Source organism: Hyperolius riggenbachi, chromosome 10 (genome assembly GCF_040937935.1).
Source record: "Hyperolius riggenbachi isolate aHypRig1 chromosome 10, aHypRig1.pri, whole genome shotgun sequence".
NCBI classification, from domain to species: Eukaryota; Metazoa; Chordata; class Amphibia; order Anura; family Hyperoliidae; genus Hyperolius; species Hyperolius riggenbachi.
In genome coordinates, this window is record NC_090655.1 from 158,981,712 (window position 1) to 159,003,435 (window position 21,724).

The window sequence follows — 21,724 nt, forward strand, 5'->3', positions numbered from 1 at the left end:
CACGTGCTGTGGCCAGCAGCGCGGTGTCCAGTCATCTGACGAAGACGCAGCGCGCCGAACCGCGTAATGACGTCACACACACTCCGTCTGTAAGCCGCGCCCACCGCCTCACAAGACGAGCCCCCTGAAAAGACTGGACACCACGCTGCTGGCCACAGCGCATGCAGCTTTGCAGCAGAGGTGTGTAGCGGGTGGCTTTTCTGCTGATAGCTGAAATTTAATCCATCATCCTGTGAGTATTCACTTTTATTATGCGCAATAAAGCTCCATCCTGGGTAACACACTTAGAGTGCTCCTTACTTTCTTAGATGCCTAATTATAAAAATAAGGTCATGGCGTTATATAAAAACCCAACAGCCATAATCAAAATAAATGGAACCCTGTCGGACGCCTTCACTATAGCAAATGGGACGCGTCAGGGGCGCCCTCTCTCCCCATTGTTGTACGTATTGTGCATGGAACACCTAGCAGTGGCACTCAGGCAAAACACAGCTATCCAGGGAATCTCAAAAGGAGATAAACACTTTAAAGAGAAACTCCGACCAAGAATTGAACTTTATCCCAATCAGTAGCTGATACCCACTTTTACATGAAAAATATAATGATTTTCACAAACAGACCATCAGGGGGCGCTGTATGACTGAATTTGTGCTGAAACCCCTCCCACAAGAGGCTCTGGTACCGTACGGTACTCTGGGCAAACTGCCACAATGTAACAATGACACACACAGGAAATGGCTGTTTATAGCTGTCTGTTAAAGCCAGAACAGCTACATAATCTGCCCACAGTAACAATGTCACCATGTAATACATGTCAGAATGTGAATCTGGGAGAGGAAAGATTTTACAATGAGCAAACTCTGACTAAATCATGTATACATAATTATTGTAAAAATTAAGCACCTTTTTATATTAAATTATTTTCACTGGAGTTCCTCTTTAAACTATATTTGTACACGACCTCCTGATTTACATTTTCAATCCTCTCATAGCATTTCCAAATTTAATCAAAGAACTAGATCACTTTGGAGATGTAAGTAATTTCAAGATCAACATAACTAGAAAGGATTCAGCCGGCACCATCAAATGCTATTTTACTTTTATTAAAAGACCGTCATGCAGTACATAGGTACAGAATGCGACGTTTTGGCGCGATGGACTGCGCCTTTTTCAAGCCATGACAGTCTCAATTACAAACAGTTGCACAGCAGCTTATATACTACATAATCATTTGAATATACAAATCATGGTTCACAATACACACAGAACCAATCCCAGTCCACTGTGGCAAAAGCGGACCTGATGGGGAACTATTTTAGATACAACTGAACCAATGAGAATGAATAGCTCACCTCGGCAGTTCCTCCCGACCATGCACGCACTGAAGTACAGCCCCAGACCGGATATCACGGCTGGAGGAAATACCCACCGGTCAAGCGGACTTGATGGGGAACACCGTGCGGAAGGGGCGGTGCTAGTAACATCATAGACATTACCTGGTAGACGATATGGACGCGAGCGGGGAAATCCGCCCGCCTCCAGAAGGGCAGGACGCATACGTCACTGCTGATGCCGGCTGATCACGTGGAAAGAATCCACGCCTTTCCGTCTCCCAGTATGACAACAGCGGCAAGTAGCCACATTGTCATAGCAATGGAACAAAGTGGAACTGACAGTGCGCACTAAGTACGGGAGGCAGTAATATAAAGATCACTTATATATGTCATAGTAAGGAAGGACCACTAATGTGAATGCATAAATACAAAAAGTATATATCACAGTGCATCTGAATATATACAGCATATGCAAAACAGCCAGGGCAGGTATGGAAAATGTTAACAGAAGTAACAAATAAGAAAAATCGATAAATTAAATAAGTGGCAGATAGAGATGGCCCGAACCTCCGATTTTAGGTTCGCAAATGATTTTATGAACACAAAAGGCAAGGCCATCCCTGGGTGGGCTTGCACCACCAACCTTTAGTTAACAGCCAAATGTGCTAACTGATTGTGCCACAGAGACTTTGTATGCAGTTGCTGCTAAATGGCTATCTGGGGTTCTCTTCAGACAACTGTTGAACACAAAAGGCAAGGCCGTCCCTGGGTGGGTTTGAACCACCAACCTTTCGGTTAACAGCCAAATGTGCTAACTGATTGCACCACAGAGTCTGCGCATGCAGTTGCTGCTAAATGATTTTATGGGGATGTATGTGTGTCTTTTGGAGGGAAGAAGAGTCAGACCGGCACCATCAGTAGTATTTAATGCTCTTTAATGATACAAGACAGCCCTACTATGGCTGTCTTGTATCATTAAAGAGCATTAAATACTACGGATGGTGCCGGTCTGACTCTTCTTCTAGCAACTTTACTCTGGGGTGCTGCCAGACTTGACCGAGGCACGTCAGGCATTTCTTGAAGCGGTGCTTCACCATACCTCTATTATATTGTCTTTTGGAGGGAGGAAGTAAGTCTGGTCCAAGAAGTTTAACACCACTTTTTCCTACAAGGCATTCACTGTGTGGCAGCAGAGTGGTGCAGTGGAAGTGTGCTGGGCCCATAACCCAGAGGTTGATGGATTGAAACCATCCTCTGCTAGGTGTACTTTGTTTTTTACACCTTGCTTTACCACATGGGCCAATTGGCGGCCATAGCCCCTTAAGAGAAAGTGTCATTAGGGCCTTGCTGTAACATAGATTTTAGTGTAACTATTTCAAATAATGTACCCTTCTTAAACTTGAAGATTGTATACAAATGTAAGCAGACTGCAGAGTGGTGCAGCGGAAGTGTGCATGCGAATGCGAACCACCCAAAGTTTGCCTGGAACCATTCGCCGGCAAACCGTTCGGGCCATCTCTAGTGGCAGAAGGTTATATTCCCAGTTCATACCACAGGGTTCTAGAGTATCTAGTGTTTTAATCCAGTGAGCCTCGTGGAGCAACAGTCGTTTATGTCTATCACCTCCTCTCTTTAATAATGGAGCGCCGTCAATAATTTGACAGCGTAATTGACTAACATGATGATTATTTTGTACAAAATGACATGCAACGCAATCCTCAACGATGCGTTTACGGATTGCATGTTTATGTGCTGATACTCTCACTTGAATTTTTTGAGTAGTCTCACCCATGTATAATAAACCACAAGGGCATTTAAGAATATAAATGACATATTGAGAGTCATAGTTGTAAACACCCCTGATATTATACGTTCTGCCAGACCCATCCTAGACATCACTACTGATCATCGAGTTGCAGTGTACACAGTTTAGGCAGGGGTACATACCTTTCCTGGACCCCTCAGGAGGCCTAACCTAACTTCCTCATTTCAGCATGGATTAATTTGTCCCTGAGAGTAGGGGCCCTCTTATAAGAAAATAATGGAGGATGATGATGGAACTCTTGGATCTGAGGAAAGGATTGGGCAAGAGTAGGCCAATATTTTTTAATTATACTGGCAATATTATTGCTCAAAATATTATATTGTGTAACAAAAGGGATACGGTTGCCAGTCCTATTTCTAGGTCCCCGAGTTGTACATGTCGCCGCACTGCGCGCCTTTGCAACAAGACGATTAGGGTAATGCCTCTGCAAAAACGTCTGTGACATTTCAAAAAATCTAATCTCCCATCTGTCCCCATCACCAACTAAACGGCTAACCCACCTAAATTGTGATCTAGGGATAGATTTTAATGCGTTAATGAGATGAAAGCTATGACAGGATAAGATAGCATTTTTGTCTGTGGGCTTGACATATAGGTTACAATTTTAAGAAGTTCCAAAAAAAAATTTGGTTTGACGATCATCAAAATCTGAGGCAGAAAACAATGCATGATGGACCGCCTCCACACCTCCATTGTGTGGGATGGAGGTTTAGAGGCTCTCCACATCCAGTGTGACCAACAGGCTATCCTCCAGTATATCAATAAGATCAGAAATAGTCTCCAAAAACATGGAAGAGTCCCGAATATATAATTTTTTTTGTGCCACTACAAATGGTCTCCATATAAAATCAAGATACTTTGCAAATGGGGATAAGATGGAATCAATCCCGACCACTCTAGGTCGGCCCGGAGGCCGATGGAGCCTCTTGTGAATTTTTGGACAAAGATATAAACAAGGGGTCTTGGGGAACTCCATTTTGAGAAATTTCACAAGTTTTTCATCAATTGTGCCTGCCAAAACAGCCTGATCCAATACAGAATCGATCTTCCGTTTGACATCAATGAGGGGGTCGCAGGGTAACAGAGTATAGGTAGATTCATCACTGAGCTGTCTCATGGCCTCCTCAAGATACTCAGAGGTATCCATGACTACCACTGCACCCCCTTTGTCAGCAGGTTTAATGGTGATAGAGTTCATAGCAGACAGTTCTTTCAATGCTTGTCTCTCATCTGATGATAAATTAGGATAAACTTTTAAACCAATGTAGTTGGATCGTAGTAATTCATCCACCTCAGTTTGAACCTTGGTTGCAAAGACATCTATTATCTGACACGATGGAGGGTTAAATCTACTTAGTTACATAGTTACATAGTTATTTTGGTTGAAAAAAGACATACGTTCATCGAGTTCAACCAGTATAAAGTACAACACCAGCCTGCTCCCTCACATGTCCCTGTTGATCCAGAGGAAGGCGAAAAAACCCTTACAAGGCATGGTTCAATTAGCCCCTAAAGGGAAAAATTCTTTCCCGACTCCAGATGGCAATCAGATAAAATCCCTGGATCAACATCATTAGGCATTACCTAGTAATTGTAGCCATGGATGTCTTTCAACGCAAGGAAAGCATCTAAGCCCCCTTTAAATGCAGGTATAGAGTTTGCCATAACGACTTCCTGTGGCAATGCATTCCACATCTTAATCACTTTTACTGTAAAGAACCCTTTCCTAAATAAATGGCTAAAACGTTTTTTCTCCATGCGCACATCATGTCCTCTAGTCCTTTGAGAAGGCCTAGGGACAAAAAGCTCATCCGCCAAGCTATTATATTGCCCTCTGATGTATTTATACATGTTAATTAGATCCCCTCTAAGGCGTCTTTTCTCTAGACTAAATGAACCCAGTTTATCTAACCTTTCTTGGTAAGTGAGACCTTCCATCCCACGTATCAATTTTGTTGCTCGTCTCTGCACCTGCTCTAAAACTGCAATATCTTTTTTGTAATGTGGTGCCCAGAACTGAATTCCATATTCCAGATGTGGCCTTACTAGAGAGTTAAACAGGGGCAATATTATGCTAGCATCTCGAGTTTTTATTTCCCTTTTAATGCATCCCAAAATTTTGTTAGCTTTAGCTGCAGCTGCTTGGCATTGAGTACGATTATTTAACTTGTTGTCGATGAGTACTCCTAAGTCTTTCTCCAAGTTTGATGTTCCCAACTGTATCCCATTTATTTTGTATGGTGCTAGACGATTAGTACGTCCAAAATGCATGACTTTACATTTTTCAACATTGAATTTCATCTGCCATGTATGTGCCCATATAGCCATCCTATCCAGATCCTGTTGCAATATGACACTATCTTCCTGAGAGTTGATGATTCTGCACAATTTTGTATCATCTGCAAAAATAGCAACATTGCTTACTACTGCATCTACTAGGTCATTCATAAATAAATTGAAGAGCACTGGACCCAGAACAGACCCCTGTGGTACCCCACTGCTAACAGTCTCCCATTTTGAGTAGTATGATTCATGGACCACAACTCTTTGTTTTCTGTCCATTAGCCAGTTCCCTATCCATGCACACAGACTCTTCCCCAGTCCTTGCATCCTCAACTTTTGCACCAGACTTTTGTGGGGAACAGTGTCAAAGGCCTTTGCAAAGTTCAAGTATATCACATCTACAGCATTCCCAATATCCATATTAGCATTCACTACCTCATAAAAGCTGAGCATGTTAGTCAAAACAGGACCTGTCTTTATACTAAATATCCATACTAAAATATTGATTGAGTATAAGTTTAAAAGCTTGCCATTTCCCTTCAGTGTCTTCCCCTTGTAGTACATTATCCCAGTTCACCAAACTTAGTGCCTGCCTAATTTGATTGAACTTTGCTTTTCTAAAATTCATAGTTTTAGTGGTCCCGCTGCCCCGTGGCCTATCAGTCACCATATCAAACATTATCATGTTGTGATCACTATTTCCCAAATGTTCTTGAACCTGCACATTTGATACTTTGCAGTCTCAATGAGGTGTTCCCTAGTCTCAACATGCTTGGATCATCATGTTCCGGAGTGGTAGCTGTGGCCACAAAATGAGACTGTGAGAAGTAGTGCTAAAGTTTAAGGCGGCGAAAAAAAAATTAAAGTTCAATGTCAAGATTCAGAGGGTCAGGCCAGTGGGTGGGGGGCAAAGGAGAGGCCCCTGTTGAGAAGCATATGCTGTGACTCAGAGAGGGAAGACGAGGAAATATTCACAACTATGTTGTGGATAGGCCCGGTTTCTGCCTTGGTCGCTGACGCAGCCTTTCCTTAATGCCGCCTACATCTGCCTCCCCTCCTTGTTCAGCCTGACTTGACTGATTGTCCGTAGAATCTTCCGGAGTACTGACTGGAAGAAAATCTGCAGAGCCTCCAAAGTTTGGATCAACTAGTGGATTAATAGGTTTGGGTACACCTTTGGGTCCACGAGGTCTCTGTGGTTTAGGTAAACGTTTGTATGGCCATACAAACGTTTCCAGTTGTATAATCTCCTTCATCCCTCTGGAATTTTTGTCTTTTGGGGGTTTCAATTTGAGTTTGAACCATATGGCAATATTTAGAAGAGTCATCTTCAAACTTAAGCCACTGTTCATCAGTAAAAGTAAAGTAAAAATAGCATTTGATGGTGACGGCTGAATCCTTTCTATTTACTGCTCGGGTGGTGACTGAGCCTGCTGTGGCACATCAGCTGATAACTTCTATAGGGGTGTGCAACTCTACACTACTTGCAAAGATCAACATAACTAAAACTGAAATATTAAATGTCAATTTCCCACAACTCCTTATGACATCACTACAGCGCTCTTTCTCCTTTAGGTGGCAGACACACAAAATAAAATACCTAGGAGCATATATTAGCTCCGATCCTGCTGAACTCTTCTCATTAAATTTCCCGTCTAAAATTACAAAAGATCTTGAGAATTGGAATTCTCTTCACCGTGGTCCAGTCGAATTAATATGATAAAAATGGACATACTCCCAAAAGTACATAAATAAAATTCAATCCCTCCTCTTAAAATGTGTTTGGCATCGCAGACCGCATAGGACCAAATTTAAACTTCTTACCAGGCCCAAATCACATGGAGGCATGGGCCATTCTACTCCACTCATATACTGAACTGGTTCCAGGATAGGATAGATAAACAATGGGTTAAATTGGAGGCCTCCCTCTCTAGTCTTGATCCGAGAGCAGTGCTGTGATTACCTACAGAACACAGGTGTAACAAATGTGGAATAATCTCCGTGATCAGCGCACAAGGCGTGCGCTGACACGGCGGAAATCCTCCACAAGCGTATGAAGGGGGGAACCCAGCTTTGGTGCAAGCACCAGTAGAGGGCAATTCCCACCGGCAGATGGCGCTGTGGAGTGCAGACAAGACAGACAAACGGAAAACAGGAATAAGCTAGGAAGGATCCACAGCCGCTACCGCTAGGGGCTAGTGCGATCCAAGCAAGACAGGCTGATGAGATAGCTGGTAGCACCCGCTGCTCCAGCTATACTCCAAGAAAACAGAACAGAAGGATTCACAGCACTAGCGCAAGGCCAGTGCGATCCAGGCAAGACAGATCAGAAGGATCCACAGCACTACCGCTAGAGGCTAGTGCGATCCAGGAAAACAGAACAGAAGGATCCACAGCACTAGCGCAAGGCCAGTGCAATCCAGGCAAGACAGATCAGAAGGATCCACAGCACTACCGCTAGAGGCTAGTGCGATCCAGGAAAACAGAACAGAAGGATCCACAGCGCTAGCGCAAGACTAGTGCGATTTAAGCCAGACAGATCAGAAGGGGCTACCGGTAGCAACCGCTGCACCAGTTAGCACCCAGACAAACAGAACGATTTCCTGTCGACCACCGCTGGGACAGGACAATCGCAACAGACAGACAAAACAGATAGGCAATCTAACTGTACTAGGAAACTGCTTAGTACAGTTCCAAGAATTACTCTAAGATAACTTTAACAAGAAATAGCATGGCTGACACTCTAGGAGTGTTTCAACAAACCCTGAAGGAATGACCAGCAAAGGATTGTGGGTGATCCCAACCCTTATACTGCCAGCAGTTAGATGATTTGCCTAACCAATGTATGCAAATCCCTCAGCAGCAGAGCAGGTCTGGTACTTGCAAGACAAAGTCAGGTCTCTTATCCATTGACCTGCATCTCTCAGGCACAAGGAATGGTCAAACAGCTGTCTGCCTGTGCAGCCAGCTGAGCGGATCCTTACAGTACCCCCTCCTCTAGGGACAGATTCCAGACGTCCCTCAGAACTGGTATTTCCAAAAAACTCCAACTGAAGACTCATGAAGGTCGGGACAGCCCGACAAGGCCCAATTCCAGAGTCAGTCCAGCCGAAACCGACCTCATCGGAAGCAAAAGCCACCGAAACATGCCCATCAGTACTACCAGTCTCAGTATAACACCCATCAGGACTGTGAACGCCAGAGAAGAAGCCATCGACACCCTCCAGACCATTCCCACCACCTTCCAGGGAGCGTCCGAAAATACCAAACCTGCCACAATACCTGTTCGAAGTGTCCCTTACAACACAAAAGCCACTGTTGATCTTATCCAGAGTACCAAGCAAAATTTCTCCCAGAATCTCCCAGAACCTTTTGAAGCTCCAAAGAGATCCCAAGAGGGCAGAACAATCACCAGGCTCACATGGAGAACTATCAAGCCCTCCTATGGAACCAATGACTATTCCGGATTCAGAATTACAAGGACACCCATCAAGATCAGGACTTTCAGGGACCACTTCTGGGCATGCAAGCAGGCAGGCCATATCAGAGCATGTCTCCACCGAGGAAGCATCTGAGCATGCTGGTAACCGAGGCATACTTGGGCTTTCTGGGTCACAGAGCATATTGGGGTACACCAGCACAGGAGAAACCTCAGGACATGTCGGGGAACTGCCAACCTCAGAGTCCGACACGACAAGACCAAAACCAGTACCGGGCAGAAAATCATCATGAGTGGAGGTCACAGGTACATGTCTTTCAAAAGAAGACTCGACCTTAAATTCAGAATTTTCTGTGACTGTAATATCATAATTGACTACACATGAGTGAAGCTCCACAAGAGCTGCAAAGGTAGTCAGCACAAGAGCAATGCCTACCGAAGTGGGCAAAACCTCAGACGGATCTGGGGGGCAGGAGGTATCTCCTAGAAGTTCTGCACCCTTTAGGAGGGACTTGGAAACCTCCAAAACATCAACTAAGACCTCAGAAATGTCATTTTCCAAGTTTTCTATGAATGATTCTGAACTATCCATGTTACAGGGCTGAACATTAAATACCTCCTGCAGGCAGGGCAAATGTCCCAGGAATGGTTCCACCATAAGCTGAAACTGAATTTCATTATCATGAGCGGGATGTACAGGAATATTTACTGGAACACACACTGACTCCCTAACTTCAATCTTACTGCACCCAGAATTCTGCGTAGCAGTCAAACTAGCTTGCAACTCCAAAACTGCAGAAAAATAGGTGAGAAGAGCAGCAATACCTAGACGAGCCTCTAGGGACACTGCAGGAGATATTGTACAAGGCAATATTGACTCATCCAGAGTACAGGGTGGAGAGTCAGTACTTTCTTCAAAGCAAGAAAGGGACTCCCAAATGTCAGTGCGATTGAACATCATATTGTTATTCATGGTACAGGGCAGGCTCAGAGAAACCTTCTCTGGACACAGCAAAGATGCTTCAGAGTCAGATTCGCAAAACCAAAGTGCTGTCTCACTCTTAGACTCGGTTAATGATGTCAAATCCGAGGAGACAGAATGCAAAATTTGCGAATCCAAGATCACTTTAGGTTGTGAAACTGACGCTTCCATAGCGCAAACCTCCGCGATCTGCGGAGCAGACTGCAAGGCATTTAGGACAGAAACACTGGAGCAACTGTCATCAGGCAACAGGCCTTCACAGGTTACATAGTTACATAGTTATTTTGGTTGAAAAAAGACATACGTCCATCGAGTTCATCGAGGTGTGAACAGAATGAGACATAGATTCATTTGCAAAAGAAGTGGCGACCACAACAGGAGAAACTTTATTAGACATATTAATTTTACTTTTGATGCTGCATAATTTAGGACTTTTCCCTATAGCAGGATCATAGATGGAAGATGTTAAAGATCTGTTTTTTGATGACAAAGGATCCCGTCTACCTTTGAGGGGAATGACACATTCATGTTGATCACACTTTGCAGGAACATCCGAGAAACAGCCATTAGATCGCATAGATTCAAACTGCACACAGTCAGGAGAGAATCCTTCAGGATTCGCACAGGAATCAACCACAACGGTACACCCATTCATTTCAGATCGTACGGTGTCTAAACTCACATGCTTTACCCCAGGAAGGCAGGAACAATCATTCGATAACGATGTCTCTCTATTGGAATCAATTGACTGGTGTGTGTGCAACTCATCCAAGATCGTTTGTCAGACAGACATCACTGGATCCACAAAACATTGGTCACACTCATCAGAATCTATCAAAGTGTACACAGAATTTATACAAGTGTTTAGCGTCTCTGCGCTTTTTGCGATGTAGAAATCGCAAAACGCCTTCTAATCAATCTCGAACTCATCTACCTGTTATAAACTGTTCTTCTATCACCTTGCTTCGACACCAGTAACTTCTTACAGTTACGTCTCACAGACTGTGAGATCACTTGACTCTCCACACCGCAAACAGGATATAGACTTTCTCACGCATCTTCAATGTTTACGTTATTTATTCACTAAACAGGAATACAGATAGGTACATTCATCTCCTGGCCAAGCAGACTTCCATGTTGCGTTACAGCTGCTTGAGTATCTTCCTACTGAAGATACCCAGGTCTTCTTGTATCTACTCTATGTTACAGCTAGACTACCTATGTACAGCGAACAGTATATCAGATTACATAAAGGAAGAACATGCTTAGAGAAATAATTGGGTTCCAGTCAGTATTGCGAGCTAGTGCGGAAGGAAGAAGCAGAAGTGCCTTCTCCATTGCTCGCTCCAGATTTAATACCGACTAGGAAAGAGTTAAATATGACATCATCTTCGCCACCCCCTATATCAGTCTATTGGTGGACCCACTCATGGTGTCATCATACCCGCCTACTCGATTAATAATCAATGAGGCACTTGACCCAGATGCAGGCATGTAGATGTTTAGTAAACATGGCCAATGTTTACTGTTCCTGTCCTGTAAGTGGAGGTCAGAGTAAACCGATGGCCTTCTTTAGGAACATGTTCTCAGTATCTGCGTGTATCTTCTGCTACACGCAGACCCTGAGATGCCTCTGCCTGCATCACCAAACCTCTATCTATTTTAAAGGCATACACTGCGGACAAGCCTTTTACATAAAACTCAGGCCAAGTAACTGAGGCCTACTTAAATTATAACAATCCCCCCTAAAACGGCTTGACCCGCAGATCCCAGCGTCTGAACCTCCCAGTACCTGGTTTCTTTCTTGTATGTTTCACTTTTCGATGTTCGTGCTCACACAACTTCTCTGCTCTAGGCGGTTACCCCTGGAAGAGAGAGAGCAAGACCTCTTGGTCTTCCTGTAACCAGGCTCTCTGGGGAGGCCCTACTTCTAAGTCCCTCAATACCACATGCTCAGCATTTGCGTCACTTGCGTATCACTCACAAACTTGCATGACCACAGAAAAGTGAAACTCGTTTGTTTGTTACTCGATGGAGCAGTGCCAGGTGCCTTTTAAAAGAGCGCCTTTATACAATCAGCTCCATCACAGGTACTACTAAACCTATACCCGTAACCCTGTAGATCCCTTGATTTAAACTATTGGTTCAGTAGATTGTTTATGAGGCACCAATCTCTGGACCAGGTTAATTTATTTTACGTAATTTTAACCCGCAACCTCACCTGGACAATGAGGCCTAAAGTTGTCATCCCCATCCAGACGACCAGTGGGTGTAGAAAGAACTTTGGAACTTCAGATGCCCCGTCCGAGTGTCCCTGGAACATCACCGGAACCTTTGTCCACCAGGGCAGACTGGAACTCACCTGCTCATTTTTGTGTTCTACCTCGTTAAGATCACCTGTATCATGGTGAAATCTTACCTCTAACTTAGTGTACTGTTTGTTTAACCTTTGTAACAAAATGTGGTCGTCTTGGACCAAACCCTGTTCCCCTTTGTCCCATGTCGGGTTCTCTTTCAGGACGGGAACTACCCATGAAGCTTTGACCTTCAGAGTTCTCTTAACAATTTGAGAAACAACGTCATCAAACCTGGTTGACAGGATCCATATGGGATCTCCACTCACACAATATGTTCCCCTTGGAAACTCCCCCTTATCGGAACAATTATGAGAATATACCTTGAATGTATCATTAGAACTTATGTTAAAAAACCAAACCTTTCCTTCCGCCACCGGAACTATCGGTTGGGCTTCAGGGTGGATCTTTTGAATGGTAGCCTCGCATTCTGCGTTATTGAGCCTGCAGGCTTCTTCACAAAATTTGGCTTGCCCCGGCCAATGCAGATACTTCTGCAAGAATTGCCCGCATGAGGACAACTCTACTTGCTTCACCTCCCCGTCTAGCACCAAAAAAGGTTGACCTCTCAGGTCCTGGTGTAAGACCCGGGTTGAGGTTGGAACTAAGGAAGTGGCGGTGCCTAAAGGAATGTTGCACCGTTTCCATTTGTTCACCCAAACATCTCGAAGCTGCCATGCAAAAGATCCTTCTCCAGAAAAATTAATATACCTCCCCTTGTCCAATCTCTCGCTGACAAAATATGTCCCCAGCTGTCCTGATTGGACCTCTTCCCCCCTTATGTCCTGAGGCACACTATGTACCTGAGGTCGGGAAGACGGTACTCTCTGCAACCGTTCGATTAAGAGTACCTCTTCACTTACCCAATTATCATGAGGATAAGCTGCTGCATATGGACTGTGTAATATCGTCCCCTGTTGTGACCCGTGTGGTGTGGATGGGGTTCCCTGTGTGGGCTTTCCCTCCCCCGGGACCGCTCTCCCCACCCTCTTTGTCACCTGGAAATGTGGCTTGATCTCGATTTTTACTTCTTGTTTCGAGAACCACCCACCCTTGGCTTTCCAGCCTTTACGTGTGTATAGTTGTTTCAGAGGCACTCTCTGTTGGTAGCTCCAGAGTGTGATGTTGTCCCCTGCGTCTCTCTGGTAAGAGAATTGACGCCTCCTGCTCGTTCCTCTCCAATCTGGAACCATCTCACTCTGCATAACCAAGACAAGGTACCCCTGAATCACACACTCCACCTTTTGCATGTACCCATTGTACTGCAATGTACCTTTTACCAAACCTTTGGATCGGTGCATTGATTCTGGGAGTGTGGCATTCAATAGCAGATTTACACTGCCATTAAATTCCCACTGCCCGCACACTTGACCCTTCAGACCTTTCACCCACCTTGTGCCATGAAATTTGCTTTCTCCTGGCACAAGTGCTCTTTTCCTCCGTCCCTGCATGGTCCATCTGTGCCAAGCGGAGGGAGGTGTGAAAGGATCAGTACCTTTGTCACCCAACATTAACATGCTTGGGCCTTGCATTCTCATTAACCCCTTATTATACATGAGAATGTCCTCTCTTCGTTCTCCTAGGACGAAATGGCAACCACCTTGGGAAAGAAAAACATTAGCAATTTGCACTATGCTTTGCTCAGACAGTTTTTTTAGTCTCTTTCCGATCTCCGAAATCTCGTGTTTTAGTCTCTTTCCGATTTCAGGAATCTCGTGTTTTAGTCTCTTTCCAATTTCAGGAATCTCGTGTTCCTCCAAGCTTAGATTGGCATCTGGAACCTTTCGCTTATCCGACTGACATCTCCATCTTTGCCGCCAGCACTGCAGCTGTCTCAATTCCATATTGCCAAACACCTGAAATCGAAATACAAACAAATCAATTCTTATTAATGATTTGGGATTCGCCCTGCGGCTTGTACTCTTTACACTTTAAATTGATCAATATATATCGTAATTGATCTCGTTGCTTTATGGTTCTCCTGAACTCTGTTTACTCTTATTGGTAGATTGGAGTTAAACTTCACCCCCCTACCTCAGTACTATCCTCAGTACTTACCTGTTTAAAATATGCTCCCGCGGACTTCACTTGTGGAAGCTCTCACCTCATTGCAGCTCACTCCACATCCCCCCTATCTGTCCATGCGTGGCCGTCGCATGCACAGATTACGGATGCCACACCTGTTGCTGCTTTGCAGGTGAGCCTGCAATGCTCTTACTCATTATCGCATTTACTTATCTAGAACTTCATCGCGATACCAGCTCTGCTAGAAGTTCTGTGTGTTGTACCCTCTGATCCATGTTTGCCGTGCCACTACCCCCAGACTTCACAAAAAAAACGGCTGCCTCCCTGTAGGAAGGAGCACTTTACACTTAAACTACACAGGGTGCAGGGCTAAGCATACCAGCGTCACATGCCTGTATGCAGATCCCTGAATGCCCACATGGAAGGTAGTCACATGGCAAACAGCGTTCTGATACACTGTCACTCTGTAAACGGCAATTTTATCATCTGTATAATTGCCCCATGAACTGTTGTCAGTCCTTGTTCTTTGTGCTACAATTGATAGGAGCTGGAAAAAACATATTTGACCAATCAGTGGACGAAAAAAAACGCACACAAAAACAGCTCCAGCCCAGCATAGACCTCTCAGTCCAGCTCTGGCCCTGTTCACGACAAAACCGGAAAAAACGTTACCGCTCTGCAGAAGCGGCGACGGAAACCCGAATTGGTCAACTCCCTTTTTTCCAACTCCGGCACCCCCCTGATGCACTGTCCCCCCCTATACTCTATTGGGAACTCATGCTGCACCACCCATTAAGGTGCCCCACTTACAGGAATAATCCCATAAGCAACCCAGTACAGACCCTTTCCTGATCTGCACTGCTACGTGTGTCCCTGCACCTAGCTGGGAAACACTTCCTATTCTGGCATTCCTGTCCATGGACCCAGGGAAAAGCTCTGGGGAAATACTTTGAGAACCGAGACACACAGGAGAATGTCTCTGTATTTCTACCCCCCTTCCTTTCAGCTGCTCTGCCCGGAGCCGCGAGCACAGCCTGACGTGACGTGGATCCCCCAGCCCCTCCTCCCCCCCTGCCATGACGTGTGGGGGCCATGACTCTCGGGGGCGGGCTCTCTCCACTGCCACCATTTTGAGTCCTGGACTGCCAGCTAAGATGGCTGCTCCCATAACAGCCTCTCGTTCCTATACCTTAGGAAAGAAAACAAACTCAAATAGAACATACATTTTTTTTTTGCATAGTTACACACAGCATCTATCCACAGTGCACAAAAATCAGCCTCAGCATTCCTTCACGTCTCAGCTGTAATCCGAACTGCAATCAGACATACGGATCCCTAGAGACGTAGGAATCTTTCTCACTCTATCACAGACATAACTAAGAACCGCCCGAGCGAGCTATACGACTCCAAACCACTGTAACTGTTTTAACTGTTAACATCCCAGCTCGAACTTCAACACAATACAGACATTGAAAAAACATGTTAGCAGCAGCACCGACTGGAAATGCGAGAAACGTGCAGAACATCTCACAAACAGAAAGACACTCGCTTTCCTCCCCTCTCCCTCTATCCCCTCTCTCCACAACTCATCTGCAGCTTATCTCAGCCATAACTCAGAACTATTACAGCGCTATTACTGAGACGAACAACAGACGAGCTGGCTGAACAACATAACAGATGCAGATATTTACAAGCATGTTAGCAACTCTGACTGGAAACGCGCGGAGGAAAGACAAACAAAAACCTCACCCATTATCTCAGCTGTCCCTCTGCGAACTTCCACAGCTACCCAGAGACAAGGGCTGTCCACCCAGCTCCCCGAGAAAAACGTACTTCTAAGTTTTACAACTGTTCTCTCCTGTCTACTCTGCTACCTCTCCCCCCTGTCCACCACTAACACTGTTGGTTTCCCTCTGCCGCGGGGGACCCCCCCCCCCCTTATCTATCATCCTGCCCAGTCTCTGGACAGGGAGAGAAAAACAAAACAAAACCCAGAGAGAGAGAAAACAAAACATCTGCCACACAGGAACATCGAATCCTAAGAAACAATCAAAGCGCATAAACTCTGAAAACACGTTCTGTATTTACATCGGAGCTGCACCTCTCCTCACCCCTCCCTTCACGCACAGGAGAGATGAGAAGCCCGCAGCCTCCACTCTGCAATTAACACAGAATGTACACATTAACACATTATCCTCCTCTCATACAATAAAGATAATGCAACACAACAACGTAAAACATACTTGCCTGAGCAGAAGACTTTGTAAGCCTGCGAATTCGACCAGCTTCTGGCAACTTTCCACGACACTGAGTGGATCTCTGGAACTACTGAGCGTCAGCTCTGTGTACCCACACTGGCTCAGCGGATCAATCTCCAGCAGCAGCTGCCAGCCGGCCTCTGAGCCTTCCAGTCACCTGTGATCCGGTTTAGGCTGTGACTGATGTGCACTGTCAGTCAAAGTTTAACATCCACGAGTGTCGCCGCTGGTTTCCCCGAATTGCAGCCCGTGCCCGTGTGTGCTCGGCTCCCACACACTACTCACACCAGCTTATCAGTCTCAGCTTGATAAGCTTTACAGTCCGTGTCCGTCTATTCCACTTGTTTTGCTGTGGAATATCTTGAAACCATTTTCCTTCGGTCCCGGCCCCGTCTGCCTGTTTTGCTAGGCAGGGAAGGATTTCAGGCACCACTGTTATAAACTGTTCTTCTATCACCTTGCTTCGACACCAGTAACTTCTTACAGTTACGTCTCACAGACTGTGAGATCACTTGACTCTCCACACCGCAAACAGGATATAGACTTTCTCAGGCATCTTCAATGTTTACGTTATTTATTCAGGAAACAGGAATACAGATAGATACATTCATCTCCTGGCCAAGCAGACTTCCATGTTGCGTTACAGCTGCTTGAGTATCTTCCTACTGAAGATACCCAGGTCTTCTTGTATCTACTCTATGTTACAGCTAGACTACCTATGTACAGCAAACATTATATCAGATTACATAAAGGAAGAACATGCTTAGAGAAATAATTGGGTTCCAGTCAGTATTGCGAGCTAGTGCGGAAGGAAGAAGCAGAAGTGCCTTCTCCATTGCTCGCTCCAGATTTAATACCGACTAGGAAAGAGTTAAATATGACATCATCTTTACCACCCCCTATATCAGTCTATTGGTGGACCCACTCATGGTGTCATCATACCCGCCTACTCGATTAATAATCAATGAGGCACTTGACCCAGATGCAGGCATGTAGATGTTTAGTAAACATGGCCAATGTTTACTGTTCCTGTCCTGTAAGTGGAGGTCAGAGTAAACCGATGGCCTTCTTTAGGAACATGTTCTCAGTATCTGCGTGTATCTTCTGCTACACGCAGACCCTGAGATGCCTCTGCCTGCATCACCAAACCTCTATCTATTTTAAAGGCATACACTGCGGACAAGCCTTTTACATAAAACTCAGGCCAAGTAACTGAGGCCTACTTAAATTATAACACTACCAACGCTCCAATATCCCATGGAACAAATGGGGGCTCAAACAACCCGGTATCTAAGTAGCATTTATAAGGGTTGGGGTCAGGAATATGCATAGACTTTCTTACTCCTTTAATATAGAAAATAATTTTGCCTATTAAGGGATCCACAAATGCTTCAGATTGGGGCAAAAAATCCTGACACTGAGCAACATCATTGTCAGCATCACTAGGAAACGTTTTATTCAGATGTTTGTGTTTTTTAGATTTTTTCTTTTTAGCAACTTTGGATGGCTGCTGTTTAAAACCTGAAGTGGCAACATAAACATTGAACTGATTGTCATACTGCATGGTTTTGTATGAAAGGGATATATCAGCTGACTTATTAACAGCTACAGACTCAAACAGAGCAGGTGGTAAACAAGGCAGCTTAAACCAGTGAGAGAAGATCAATGTAAGAAATTGATACAGATTATCATTCCAAGAATTGACTTTTAATACATTATAAGCCCAGGAGAACAGATCCCCTTGCAAGAGCACATAGGCAAACTGGAGAGCTGACGTGGACGGATCAGTATTCTGAAAGGTGTGATTCAGGCAAAATCTCACACATTCAGAGAGGAATTCCGTCTTGGTCTCAGAATTTAGCTTTTTAAAGCTCTTAAAGACATAGGACCCATACTCGACAAAAGTGTACAAATCGGAAATTCCCTCTACACTGGGAATTACGGTTTGGCTGGTCATTCTGTAACGAATGCGGAATAATCTCCGTGATCAGCGCACAAGGCGTGCGCTGACACGGCAGAAATCCTCCACAAGCGTATGAAAGGGGGAACCCAGCTTTGGTGCAAGCACCAGTAGAGGACAATTTCCACCGGCAGATGGCGCTGTGGAGTGCAGACGAGTACAACCGCTGCACGGCCACAGATGCCAGATGGGGATTGTACAGATCAAGACAATGCGGGGCTAAACAAACCCTTAAAGAGAAAGAGCACAGGTACAGGATGAATGTGTGTTCACCAATCTGGTCGCGACCCTGCGACGATGAACACACATCAGCAGAAACAAAAGTAGGAATGCGATCGTGAGAAAGGCGATCTCCAGAAGTGACACAGGACAGATCAGAACAGAACACGAGAGGAGCAAAGGCACAGCAAACGACTATGAGAAGTAACGAAAATAACAAACGCTAACTAAACGCGAACACCGCACTCATTCACAACAGTGAACGCGTTTACAGCGCGGTCTCCACGTGTTAAGCACAACAGAGACAAGCACGCCTAACTAACCACCGACAGACAAACACGAAAGAGAGAACGCGAGCACTTGCTTAACGGTTAACTCACCGAGCCTACAGCAAGCGTTCGTATCAGACAAGACAGACAAACAGAAAACAGGAATAAGCTAGGAAGGATCCACAGCCGCTACCGCTAGGGGCTAGTGCGATCCAAGCAAGACAGGCTGATAAGATAGCTGGTAGCAACCGCTGCTCCAGCTATACTCCAGGAAAACAGAACAGAAGGATCCACAGCACTAGCGCAAGGCCAGTGCAATCCAGGCAAGACAGATCAGAAGGGGCTACCGGTAGCAACCGCTGCACCGGTTAGCACCCAGACAAACAGAACGATTTCCTGTCGACCACCGCTGGGACAGGACAATCGCAACAGACAGACAAAACAGATAGGCAATCTAACTGTACTAGGAAACTGCCTAGTACAGTTCCAAGAATTACTCTAAGATAACTTTAACAAGAAATACCATGGCTGACACTCCAGGAGTGTTTCAACAAACCCTGAAGGAATGACCAGCAAAGGATTGTGGGTGATCCCAACCTTTATACTGCCAGCAGCTAGATGATTTGCATAACAAATGTATGCAAATCCCTCAGCAGCAGAGCAGGTCTGGAACTTCCAAGACAAAGCCAGGTCTCTTATCCAGAGACCTGCATCCCTCAGACACAAGGAATGGTCAAACAGCTGTCTGCCTGTGCAGCCAGCTGAGTGAATCCTTACAACAGGCCAAACTTAACTGACATGGCTTTTTGGGCTCAAATAGTGCTCAAATTATGGTTTAACTTGAGGGACAAAATGTATTTATTTATTGTATTTATAAAGCGCCAACATATTACGCAGTGCTCCATCTCCATCTTTAGTCCTCTCACCTCTTTATTGGACAACCCAGGTTTTGCATCTGGCGTCCAGGCATGCTCTATACTAGGTTGCCAAAGAGATTTTTGGCCTCAGATAAGGCACATGTCGGATGGAAACCAACTCACCCCGCGTGACCGCATTGGTAACCCTGAGAACCCGCCCCAGATTGGCTGGCTGGCTTGGAACCAGCTAGTTTGGTTCCATAGGTCTATTACTTCTAAAACAACAACTCGTAAAAACCTCACTGAATTCGAACGTCTATGTACCTCCACTTGTTCGTTACCACTCAAGGAGTCACTTCTATACTCTTTTATAGTCTGTGCGTTCAGTGACCAAGATCTGACCAAACTTACTGACCTATGGGACAAGGACTTCGGGGAACCCCTATTGGATGAAAGTTGGGAGAAAATATTCACATTAATACATAAGACCTTGGTCTCTACCCTACACCAGGAAAGATATTACAAAATATTTGCACGTTGGTATCATATTCCCACCCAAATTGCTAAATTCCACCCAGACACCCCAGCTACATGCTGGCAGGACCGGATTTACCATTAGGCACTGTAGGCACGTGCCTAGGGGCAGAGCCGCTTGTGAGGGGCGGGCGGATCACTGCACATCCAAAGTGCCTCTTTCTCTTCCTCCCTCACTCCCAGCTTTCGTTAAAAAAGTGGCAGCAGGCAACAGCTCCATCCTTCTGCATCGGAGAGCGGCGCATGTAAAATGATTCTTCCCGTGTTCCAGACCAGTGCTGCTTGCGAATTTTCGCCAAAGTCCTTTTCGCATCGAAAATCCCATTTTCGATTTTGCCGAATTTTCGTGAAAATAAGTACTATTTTCATTTCAAAAGGCGAAATTTCGACTATTTTCGCATTAATTTTCGCCTAAAGTACATTTTTTTTGCGTTTAATATCTAAGCCCCCTTATAAGCTAGAATCACCAAATTTGCAGGGTATATTAAGGAGATATGTGGGTACAAAAGGAAAAAAATGCAAAAAGACCTTATAGTTTTTGAGAAAATCGATTTTAACCACTTCAGCCTACAGGGTTGAGATTTTTTTTTACATCTGAGCAACTTCCACCTCCCATTCATTTGCCAATAACTTTATCACTACTCATCACAATTAATTGATCTATATCTTGTTTTTTCAGCCACCAATTAGGCTTTCTGTGGGTGATACATTTTGCTGAGAAATAATTTATTGTAAATCCATTTTAACAGGAATATTAAGAAAGAAATGGAAAAAAATCATTATTCCTCAGCTTTTGGCCATTATAGTTTGAAATTAATACATGCTACCATAATTAAAACCTATGTACTTTATTTACCAATATGTCCCGCTTATTACACCATTTAAATTATGTCCCTATCACAATGTATGGCGCCGATATTTAATTTGGAAATAAAGGTGCATTTTTTCAATTTGCGTCCATCATTATTTAGAAGCCCATAATTTAATAAATCATATTGATATACTCCTTTGACATGAATATTTAAAAAGTTCAGACCCTTAGGTAACTATTTATGTTTTTTTTTATTATTGTAATTTTTTATTTTATTTTTTATTAAAACTTGTATGTGGGTATTTTTTGGTGTGGGAGGTAAACAGGGGATTTTTCATGTTTAAAAGTGTATTTATTTAATGCAAAGTGTGTTTTTGGTGTAGTTTGCTATTTGGCCACACGATGGCCACAGTCAAAAAGTCCTGGGAGCGATCGATTTCGCTCCCAGGAAGAAGAAAGAAGACCAGAGCTCAGAAAAGCCGCAGCGCCTGAAGAGACGCTGTCGGCTTTTCTCCGGGGGGAGGGGGGGGGGGGGGGTCCGATCAGTGAAAGGGATTTATAATCACTTTGATTG